Source organism: Lithobates pipiens, unplaced genomic scaffold (genome assembly GCF_037356315.1).
Source record: "Lithobates pipiens isolate NorthernLeopardFrog02 unplaced genomic scaffold, aLitPip1_a1.2 Scaffold_18, whole genome shotgun sequence".
Classification (NCBI taxonomy): Eukaryota; Metazoa; Chordata; class Amphibia; order Anura; family Ranidae; genus Lithobates; species Lithobates pipiens.
Genome location: NW_027507758.1, coordinates 546,423,296 through 546,434,662, shown reverse-complemented (window position 1 = coordinate 546,434,662; position 11,367 = coordinate 546,423,296).

Sequence of the window (11,367 nt, the reverse complement as noted above, 5' to 3'; positions counted from 1 at the left end):
TATGGCTGGGTATTTCAGGGTATCACCGAGTATGGCTGGGTATCTCTGAGTATGGCTGGGTATGGCAATTTATGGCAGGGTATTACAGAGTATTGGCGGGGTATTGGCGGGGTACTACAGAGTAATAGCAGGGTACTGCAGAGTATTGGGGGGTACTACAGAGTAATGGCAGGGTACTGCAGAGTATTGGGGGTACTGCAGAGTAATGGTGGGTACTGCAGAGTAATGGCGGGTACTGCAGAGTATTGGGGGGTACTGCAGGTTAATGGGGGTTACTGCAGAGTAATGGGGGTACTGCAGAGTAATGGCAGGGTACTGCAGAGTATTGGGGGTACTGCAGAGTAATGGCGGGTACTGCAGAGTATTGGGGGGTACTGCAGGTTAATGGGGGTTACTGCAGAGTAATGGCGGGTACTGCAGAGTAATGGCGGGTACTGCAGAGTATTGGGGGGTACTGCAGAGTATTGGGGGTACTGCAGAGTAATGGCGGGTACTGCAGAGTAATGGCGGGTACTGCAGAGTATTGGGGGGTACTGCAGAGTAATGGGGGTTACTGCAGAGTAATGGGGGGTACTGCAGAGTAATGGCAGGGTACTGCACTGCAGAGTAATGGCAGGGTACTGCACTGCAGAGTAATGGCGGGGTACTGCAGAGTAATGGCAGGGTACTGCAGAGTATGCACTGGTATTGCAGAGTATTGGCAGGGAATTGAGGGGTTAAATTCGGTGAGCAGCGATGTGGGCACTGCAGATGCAGCCCACATCGCTGCTGACACCGATCTCTTTCCCCTCCGCTGTACCGATCGGTACAGAGAGGGGAGGGAGGAACAGGCGTCATAACATGACGCCGGTTTGTTTCCAAGTGATCACTCCGTCATTTGACGGAGCAATCACGTGGTAAACAGTCGCTATGAGCGGCCGTTTGCCGTGATCCGTGATGCGACCCGGCGGTCACGGATGCTCTCGAGTGCGCACACCTCGGGGCACGCGAGAGCAGAATTCTGGGAGGCCGTTAATTAACGGCCTCTCAGAGTTAAACAACCCCCCTGAAGCCGTTAATCGGCAATGGGCAGTTGTTAAGTGGTTAAAGCTAGATCACTAGCTATATAGGTGAGGTGAATATAGTGGTGTATACTGCAGTCAGGGCACAGACAACAACCACTACACAGCAGCAAGATAGGAAATCAGCCAAAAACGATTGGTGTGTACTGTGTTGAAGGTACACAGAACACCCACTGCTTCAGATGCTAAGTAACACACTACACGAAGCCGCCTCAAAGGCGGCCTTATATAGTGTGGGGCGTGCACTACACAGCCTGAGCTATGATTGGCCACAGGCAGGATGCCTGTGGCCAATCATGGCTCTCCTCGCTGCCGGCGCTGCGATTGGCCAAGCATGCGGGGTCACAGTGCATGCTTGGCCAATCATGGGGCAGCAATGCACTGCGCCACCGCAGTGCATTGTGGTCCGCGCGCGCGTCACTCGAATTTTGACGCGAACGGCCCAAACGTTCGGAATTCGCCGAACGCCCGAACAGCCAATGTTCGAGTCGAACGTACGTTCGACTCGAACACGAAGCTCATCCCTATAAGCCGTGTATGGCGGGACTAGAAAAGGGAAGTTCAGCACCACGTCCGGCACCCTTTGGGCTCCTTCTGCTGATCTCGTGTTAGTAGAAGTTTGGGGAGAGACGATTCGCGCTTTTCACATTAGTGATTCAGATCGCTACTGCTCTTCAGTTTCTGCTTGTCTTTGCGTATCTGATAATCAGTGCGTGCAGTCATTAAGTATTTGTTTCTCATTGTGGACTATATCTAGGTATAGTACGCTTTGAAAGGCATTTTTTATTGTCTGCTTGCTTCTGCTATTCAGGTCGTTCTTTCAGGCCTTGCTGTTTATCGGTGCTTTCTGGTGTCCGTTCTGACCAGCCGACCGTTTTCAAACCATGTTTCGTCACTGTACTCGTCGTACAGTTTGTGCTGTGCAGGGGCTTCGTGTTGGGGTTCTTACTTTGACACAAGCCCGGTCCATGAACAGGGAGGGGAGGCGTTTGTGGACCAAGAATTGGTTGCGCCAGCGTCACCAGTTCTCACACATGCCTTTGCTCCGTGAGATCCGCGAGAATAATCCTGATCATTTCAGGAATTATCTCCGGATGACAGACCCCATTTTTCACCGTCTGCTGGCTTTGCTGACCCCTTATATCACCAGGCAGGATACTTGCATGTGGCAAGCCATAACTCCGGAGCAGAGGCTCATCGCCACGTTGCGCTACTTGGCGACAGGGAGAAGCCTTCAGAACCTTAAGTTCTCAACAGGCATCTCCCCCCAGGCTCTGGGGATCATTATTCCAGAGACCTGTTCTGCCATCATTCAGGTCCTGTAGAAGGAATATATGAAGCTAAGTTTTATCCTTAAACATCACATTCTATGTATTTCATGATTGCTAATGTCTTGCATTTCTTTCCTCATTCCCTAATTACCATCATTGCAATATGCTCTAATTCATATGCTCTGCCCCTTTGTCCTCATGCAGATTTGCCTCACTAACTTCCCCACCATGCTCTTCTTGGCCCATAAAACTATAGTCTAGTCACTTAACAATGTTTTTTGTCAGCTCCATAGTATTGCTTTCCCTAAACACCCCCTAAAATGTCTACAAATGTGATGTGTGTGCTTCAATTCATGCAAAGTGACCATTTTTTTATTTTTGGGGTTGTGCCAAACTCATTAGTAACCCCCCTCCCCCCAACTGCTACCTCAGCTGATAGCAATCCTCTCTCTGATGACTTTACCAAACCCAATACACACTATACCTACCTTTTTCATGATCACATTTATGGACAAATTCACCAAAGCATGTAGTGTAAGGGCCTGCCTCAATACTTTCAAATGCTATTTTTATTTTTTTTAACACATTAATTTTCTTGCTATGTAATAGCAGAATTTCAAAATGTGCTTCCATTTTATTATTATGACACTTCTTACCTGTCCGGTGGGCTGCCAATAGTGTAAGTAAGGAGGGGCTTCCCAAAGTATCACACATTATTTAGGCATTCAGCTCACAATCAAGTGGGGAGGGTTACCTGTCCTAAACATCCCCCCTCATTTTTTAGCAAGGGCCCATCATATGGGGGGGGGGGGGGGGGGGAGTGATGACTCTAATAAGGGGACCTTATACTTTAGGCTTTAAATACTCAGTTCCCAAAATGTTATACTAATTTTGACCAAAAATGGGGGTGTCTAATCTGCTTGCAATGTTGATTTGTCAAATTACAAATTTTTGTACTTGTTTCACTATACAGTGTCCTTCAACGCCACAGGAAAGGCAGACTGTGGCCTCCCACTTTGCCAGTTTTTTTTAAGTTGTGCCTTTTTCACCAACAGTGCAAACCCAAGTTCAGAGCGAGATGAGGGGACAGTCTCTTCTTCAGATAATGTTATTATGTTGTGGGTCTGCTACACACACACCTTCTTTTTGTAACTAATGTATGTAGTGAATTACTGACCAAAATCGTGCTAATTTTCAGCACCATGGCAGGAAAATGGCATGATTGTCCAAATTTACACTTCACTGTGGGTGTTTTTTACTAAAGGCACATCCACTATGCACTACAAGTGCACTGCAAAAGTACACCTGAAACTGCACTTGGAGTGCAAAGTGGAGTTACCTTTAGTAAATCACACTCCTTCTCAGCACAAACTAAAATTTGACTACAAATACATTTTATGCGCAATGAAAAAGGAAGCCACACATTGTTGAGAATTAAACTTTTTAATACAAGCACATTCACATGTGTGTTTTGAAAAGGTTTTTACAACAAACCAAGAGATTTTGTGTATCCAAAACAGAGTTTAATCAGAATTTTGTTTCCTTGTTGTTTTTGTGTAAACAGGCATGTATTAAGCCGTAAAATACAGAACACAGGAACTTAAACAGTTCAACTTTGAAAAGTGAAGACAATATCAGACATGAGTATGTACAAACCGGGCTGATATTGCCTTCATCACATGGGGTGTGACCCCTGAAAAATCCAAATTTGGAAGATGCACACAGTGTGTCAACATGTGCTATCTCCCATCATGGGGGATCAATGTACATGCTTTGGGGCTGCAACCCCTTCATCTCAGACACTTTCCACAAAACATGTACATTACTCCCCCATGATGGGAGATAGCGCATGTTTACACACTCTGTGCATCTTCCAAATTTGGAATTTCGATAAATACAACATTTTGTTTTTAAAATAGCAAAAAAAAACCCTATCTAGTTTTTGTTTCACACTCTCCCCAAAACATCAATGATGTTCTTCATTTTATTTTTTACATCATTGACATTTTGTTGGATAATTTCCAAATCACGATTGCACCCCATTATCTCCCCGATCAAGATCTGGGCACTTTCACTGGTAAAACAGGAATCTTCTTCCACATCACCTACAAAACAAAGCAAACAAACACACCATGTAATAAAAATATGGTGATATACATTGCTGAGCTTACCGGAAGCTGTGTTCTCTGACACTCACCTGTTGTGGTGACAATTTGTCCAACCTCCACAATCTCTCCTTCCTCCTCCTCCTCCTGCTCCTGCTCCTGCTCCTCTGTTTCTGCTTCTTCTTTGTGAGGGGTGTGGTCCCTGGTGTCCTCATACTTGCCGAGTCTTCTCTCCCCTATCAGAATGTAAACAAAGAATAATTAGCACACAGAGGGCAGAAATAGGAATCTGAAACATTGCTTGGAAGTATTGTACAATTGTGTTTTTGGGCCGAGTTACAAGGTGAGAACATTATTGGGTACACTTTGGTAAGCTGGAATACTTCCCTGCAGAACGATGTTTCTTTTACGAACGAATGAAACCATGAACTTGAAAGTGGCCATTTTAAAATGCACAACATGAAATCAAAGCACATGGAGCAGTATGCAAGCAAGAATAATCATATGAACACACGACAACTACTTAATTTTATTAAGAACATGCTTGATCCTTATGTACTGCTCGTGCTCCCTCAGTTTTAGGTCTGACCAGCATTTTCTCAGTTGATCCTTGGATCGGTGTACCCCAAAATTCTTATGAAGACTCTTCACAACTTTATTCATGATCTTGGCCTTTCTGATATTTGGGTTTGGGTAAGGTCCATACTTCCCATCATAGTCGGTTCTGTTCAATATGTCGACCATCTCCAACATCTCTCCAAAAGACATATTTGAGGCCTTAAATCTTGTCTTCCTGGATCGGGACGTTTCAGGCTCCGGGCTTTCCTCACCCTCCTCCTCGTTAGTGGAACTATTATTGGTGCGCACCTGTGTTCTCTCCGCCATGTGCTCTCCCCACTGCGCCAGAAGCGAAGGGGCGGGGAATAGTCTGGAAAGAACGTCAGGGGCGGGCGGAGTTTCACGTATGCGCACTGTATATAAAACGCAAAACGCGTGTATCATCCGTACGATCTGGGAAGAGAGTGAGGCCGCGTACACACGCGGGGACTGTTCGCCCAACTTTGTCCGCTGAACAGTGTTTCGGCGGACAGTCCGCTCGTGTGTGGGCTTTCAGCGGACAGTTTCAGCGAACAGTCCGCTGAACAAGGTTTTTCGGAAATTCCGAAAAACTGTCCGCTGAAACTTTGTTTGAGCGGACAGTCCGCCCGTGTGTAGGCTTGTTCGTCAAACTAAGTTCCGCGCATACTCAGAAAGAATTTACAGGGCGGAAGCGCTCGGTCTTGTAAAACTAGTGTTCGCATTGAAGCTAGCATAGTCGTCATGCTGCTAATTTTGTGTTTTTTTAATATAGCCCGTTCTTTTCTTCTTCGTAATGCAAGAAAAGTGAAGTAGCATTGCTGCTTATATTCACACAGAGTTATACTACATGTTTTTATTCATCCTCATCCTATGATTAATCTTCCAATTATAGAAAAAATATATTCCAAATTAAAAAACAAAACATAAAAAAAACCTCCAAAAAAAAATAAAAATAAAAAAAAATTATATATATATATATATATATATATATATATATATATATATATATATATATATATATATATATATATATATATATATATATATATATATATATATATATATATATATATATATATATATATATATATATGTGTGTGTGTGTGTGTCTATCTTAAAAAAAAATATATATATATAAAATAAAAAAAAAATAAAAAATTATATATATATTTTTATTTCTGAAAAAAAAAAATATAGAATTTATCTATTACTATATATTTTTGGAACTACTATTGTCATATATTTTTTTTTTTTTTTTTGTGGGGGGTTTGAAACAAGATGGACTTGCATTTTTTTTTGGGCCAAGCAGGACTATGCAAGTAGAGATAGATAGATAGATAGATAGATAGATAGATAGATAGATAGATAGATAGATAGATAGATAGATAGATAGATACCCAAACCAGCATTTTAGCTTACACATGATTGCATGTTCAAAATCAGCAGCGCTTCCCCTCATTTCAAATGTTAAGCCTCAAATTTACAGCGACTGCACTTCCAAGTGCACTTGCAGTGCTTTAAAAATTGCACTTGAAGTTAGCATATTTATATTAACATGAACGTGTGTTTTGTAAATAACCCCCAGAGTCTTTTGACGTGTATATGCCTACTCACAAATAAACTTTGTTTTTTAAGCCAAAATTAAAAAAAAAAAAAAAAAAAACATACAATATTTTTTTGAAATAATAAATTTTTATTTTTCCTCAGAACAAAAATAAATCAAGAGGGAGGCAACACTGGAGACAATTTTGACGTTTGTGAAGCCTTTTGACCCCCAGGCACACATCAAGTGAGTGGCCACCAAAATTCCGAACCTGTGTAGCATGTAAATAGGGAGCACAACCAGGTCCTAGAATCCCAAAGACCAGGAACAGCAGCAGATGAGATCTATGTCCCCAGACTGTGGTACTACAACAGCCTGCGTCTTCTTTCAGAGCAGACTGAAGCCAGGCAGTCACTTGCGACTCTTCCGTCCAGCCTTCCCTCCACGCGTCGCTGGATGCTGTGTCTCTGGTGGTGGACATGTGGTAGGAGGAGGAGGAGGAGGAGGAGGAGGAGGAGCAGTAGGGTCTGCGTTATAAAGCTTGGTGGTGGGTGTGAGCTCACCCTTCAGACCCCGTTGGATGGCATCAAAAAATATTGCTTCACACAAGTTTTGCTGTGGTTTGTCCATTTCAAGTAGCTTACTAGCCAGATAAGTGGCATAGGCCTCCTCCGGATTGGGGGGTTTGGACAGAACTTGTGTGGCTTGGTGTATAAGCGCCAAGGACTCCTCCTCTATACGGGTCATCCTCCTGGGCCTTTTGCTGGCTAGGCGGAGGGGAGGGACCTGGCTTTCAGTCCGACTCCTGCTGGGCCCAGCTAGCTCTTGTGTGTGGCTGGTCCCGGCCTCCTCCTCCATACCACTGGTCCCGGCCTCCTCCTGGGTGAGCTCATCCTGTGTAAAAAACAAAGAAATCAATAAATAAAATATGTCTATATTTTGAAATCATCAATCACTAACAATTTTACAGTTCTCACTTGCAAATACATTTGTCTTGAAATACAAAAGGCTATCATTTTGACACCACCATTTTTCCATCAGTTCACCAAGATTTGAGCCACATTTGTGTAAACTGCTGTATCCTTCTATCTAATTTAATTTGTGATGAAATCCTAGATTTGGAAGCAATTCAAACATTGAACTTTACAGCATTAATATTTGAGCAATCCAAACTTTAGAAACGAAAATACACCTGGCTCCAGCTGGGTGCATCAACTTCGTCCAGCAAGGAAGGGTCTGGATCTTCCAGGGATGGCTCACCTGAGGCGGAGGGAAGGGTGGAGGGACGGGTAGACGGAAGAGTCGAAAGTGACTGCCTGGCTTCTGACGTGTCATCCAGAAAACGCAGCCTGTCATAATACCACAGCTTAGGTACATAGACCTGACCTGCTGCTGATCCTGATGTTTGGGACTCTAGGATCTTTCTGCGCTCCCGCCTATACACGCTACGCAGGTTCTTAATTTTGGCGTTCACAAAGTCAGTGTCTGCCTGGGGGAGTCGGGTTTTCACAAACGCCAAAACTGTCTCCAGTGTCTTCTTCCGGGCAGCACGGCTTGAATATTGGGGGTGTTTTGAATCCCAAAGACTACTGTGCGACTCAATTAAGTCCAGAAATGTTGAGAGGAAGGCCTCCTCCTTAAAGGGGTCTGGGGTATACCTTTGCATTTTCTGGACAAAAAAAAAAAGTCAGACCAAATGCACACTATATTGTGACAATGTAGGCGAGACACACACTACCACACACGCTACCCCCCCCACACACACTACCCCCCACCCCCCCCTATACACCCACCTCCACCCCCACACAAAACACCAATCCCACTCAACCACCAACCCACATAAAAATCAATTAAACATCAATAAGACAAAATTTCAATATACACATTCCTAATGCAGACTTTAAATTAAACGAAAATAAAACGACAACTATCTTACCGTCGCGTGTAGCACTCGCTGATTCCGTTCGGATAAGCGTACGGGCTTGCGGTAACGCTTTATATTCAGTACATGCGCTCAGGCTCCGCCTGCGTCGCCCGCCCCTGACGTTCCTTGTGACCGTATTTCCCCGCCCCCTTTACCCTCGTTCCGCTGTGGGTGAATGATAGGAGAAGATGGCGGACGCAAATTCAATTAGCAGCGTGAGCAGCGCAGAGGAAAGCCATGGACCCCATGCTTCAGGAGCAAGGAGGAGATACAAGGCCACCAATATGGCCTTTGAAGAGATGGTGGAGATGGTGGCTATATTAAGAAGGGAGGACTATGATGGGGAAAATGGCCCGTACCCCAAGCCCAATGTCAGGAAAAGCGGCATCTTGGATGAGGTTGTCACAACTTTATTCCACAAATTTGGGGTACGAAGAAGCAAGGACCAGCTTCGTAAACGATGGTCGGACATCAAGTCCAGGGAGCCGGAACAATATCATCGGATCATGAAGGCCCTGAAAAAAGTGAGTAAACTGCGCTTTTTCCGTGACTGTCGGACATAATCGTTTGTGTACATACCGTATCTGAATCCGGCGGATTTGATCCTAATCATTCGTGTAGGTACCTTATGTGAATCCGGCGGGTTTTATCCTAATCGTTCGTGTTCATACCGTATGTGAATCTGGCGGATTTGATCTCAATTGTTCGTGTAGGTACCGTTTGTGAAACTGGCGGATTTGATCCTAATCGTTCGTGTACATACCGTATGTGAATCTGGCGGATTTGATCCTAATCTTTCGTGTAGGTACCGTATGTGAATCCGGCGGATTTGATCGTTCGTGTAGTTAATAGTTCATGTAATGAGCGCATATGGTTGTTCGTATATGTGGGCGTAAATAGCATGAATTTGTATATGGTGTAAATTTATCTGGTGTTGGATTAGATTTTAATTAGTTATTATTTTTTTGGTATTGTTCATGATAAACTGAATTGTCACGCTCAGTTTATAGGAAATGAATTTTTACTAACCACTTGCTTACTGGGCACTTAAACCCCCCTCAGTCCCAGACCAATTTTCAGCTTTCAGCGCTGATGCACTTTGAGTGACAATTACGCGGTCATACAACACTGTACCCAAATGACATTTTTATCATTTTTTTCCCACAAATAGAGCTTTCTTTTGGTGGTATTTAGTTACAGCTCGGAGTTTTATTTTTTGCTAAACAAACAAAAAAAGATGCAAAAAAAAAAAAATCATGTTTTAATAGTTTGTTATAAAATTTTGCAAACGGGTCATTTTTCTCCTTCATTGAAGTGCGCTGATTAGGCGGCACTGATAGGCTGCATTGGTGGGCACTGATGGGCTGCATTGGTGGGCACTGATGGGCTGCATTGGTGGGCACTGATAGGCTGCACTGGTGGGCACTGATAGGCATTGTTAAGGCGGCACTAATAGGCACAGATAAGGCGGCACCGATGGGCACAGATAAGGCGGCACTGATGGGCAAAGATGGGCACAGATAAGATGGCACGGATGGGTGGCACGGATAAGTGGCACGGATGGGTGGCACGGATGGGCACTGATAGGTACCACAGATAGATGGGACTGATGGGCACTGATAGGTGGCACTGATAGGTGGCTCTGATAGGTGGCACTGCTGGGCACTGATGGGCGGCACTGCTGGGCACTGATGGGCGGCACTGCTGGGCACTGATGGGCGGCACTGGGGTGCAGCACCTTTGAGGCAGATTTTGGGTGGCACTGTGGGTGGCACTGCTGGGTGGCACTGTGGGTGGCACTGTGGGCACTGCTGGGTGGCACTGGGCACTGCTGGGTGGCACTGTGGGCACTATGGGCACTGCTGGGTGGCACTGACAGGGGGGCACTTACTTTATTTCAGGATGGCACTGCGGGTGGCAGGTGGGCACTGGCAGGGGGCAGGTGTCCGCTTGAATTGCTGGCCGTGATCGGGACTGATGTCCCGAACACGGCCGCCGGCGATCGGCTTTTTTTTTTTCTCCTCGCGCTGTCAGCGCGAGGAGGAATACTAGCCGATTACCGGCTCCGTTTTATCACATGATCAGCTGTCATTGGCTGACAGCTGATCACGTGATAAGGGGTCGGGATCGACCCCTTACACAGATCGGTGATCAGGCGAGTCTCACGGACTCGCCGATCACAGAGCGCGTCAATAGACGTAGTCCCGGCAATCTAGGTCCGCGCTAATGCCGTCATTCGGCAATAGCGCGGATCCCAAGTGGCTAAAGTTTCCTAAATTTATTCAGTGCAATGTAGACTCAATAAAAAAAAAAAAAAAAAAGATAGATGATAGATAGATAGATAGATAGATAGATAGATAGATAGATAGAATGCTGGTTCAACATCTGGACTGGGAAACATTTAAGTGTAGTTTGGGACATCATAGAACATTTTTTGACATAATCACACACAGGTACTCCAGGGGATGATTCGAGTGTGTCCGTCTGTGAAACTTGGACAAAAGATATAAAGTATCACAGTTTGGTTAAAGGCTAGGTTCACATTGCTGCAATGTACGAGATCAAATGTGATTTGCACCGCACTGCAGTGCAAATCACATGTGATCTCTGTGTGATGCGATTTCAGCCATACATATAGTATGGCTGAATTTACATCGCATCCGGCCCAAACTTGTACATGGCCCTTTTTTTAGTCCACAGCCGAATCGGATCACATGGGTATTCACACCATGTGGTCCGATTCCTGTCCGAGTTTAAAGATTGCACTGTGAAATGAGAACTAATTCGGAGGTGTCAATAAAACTTTACACTGATACTCCCAGCAGGTCACATAGGGCAGTCGAACTGCACATGCGATGCGTGAAACCACAGTAGATTTGCTGCG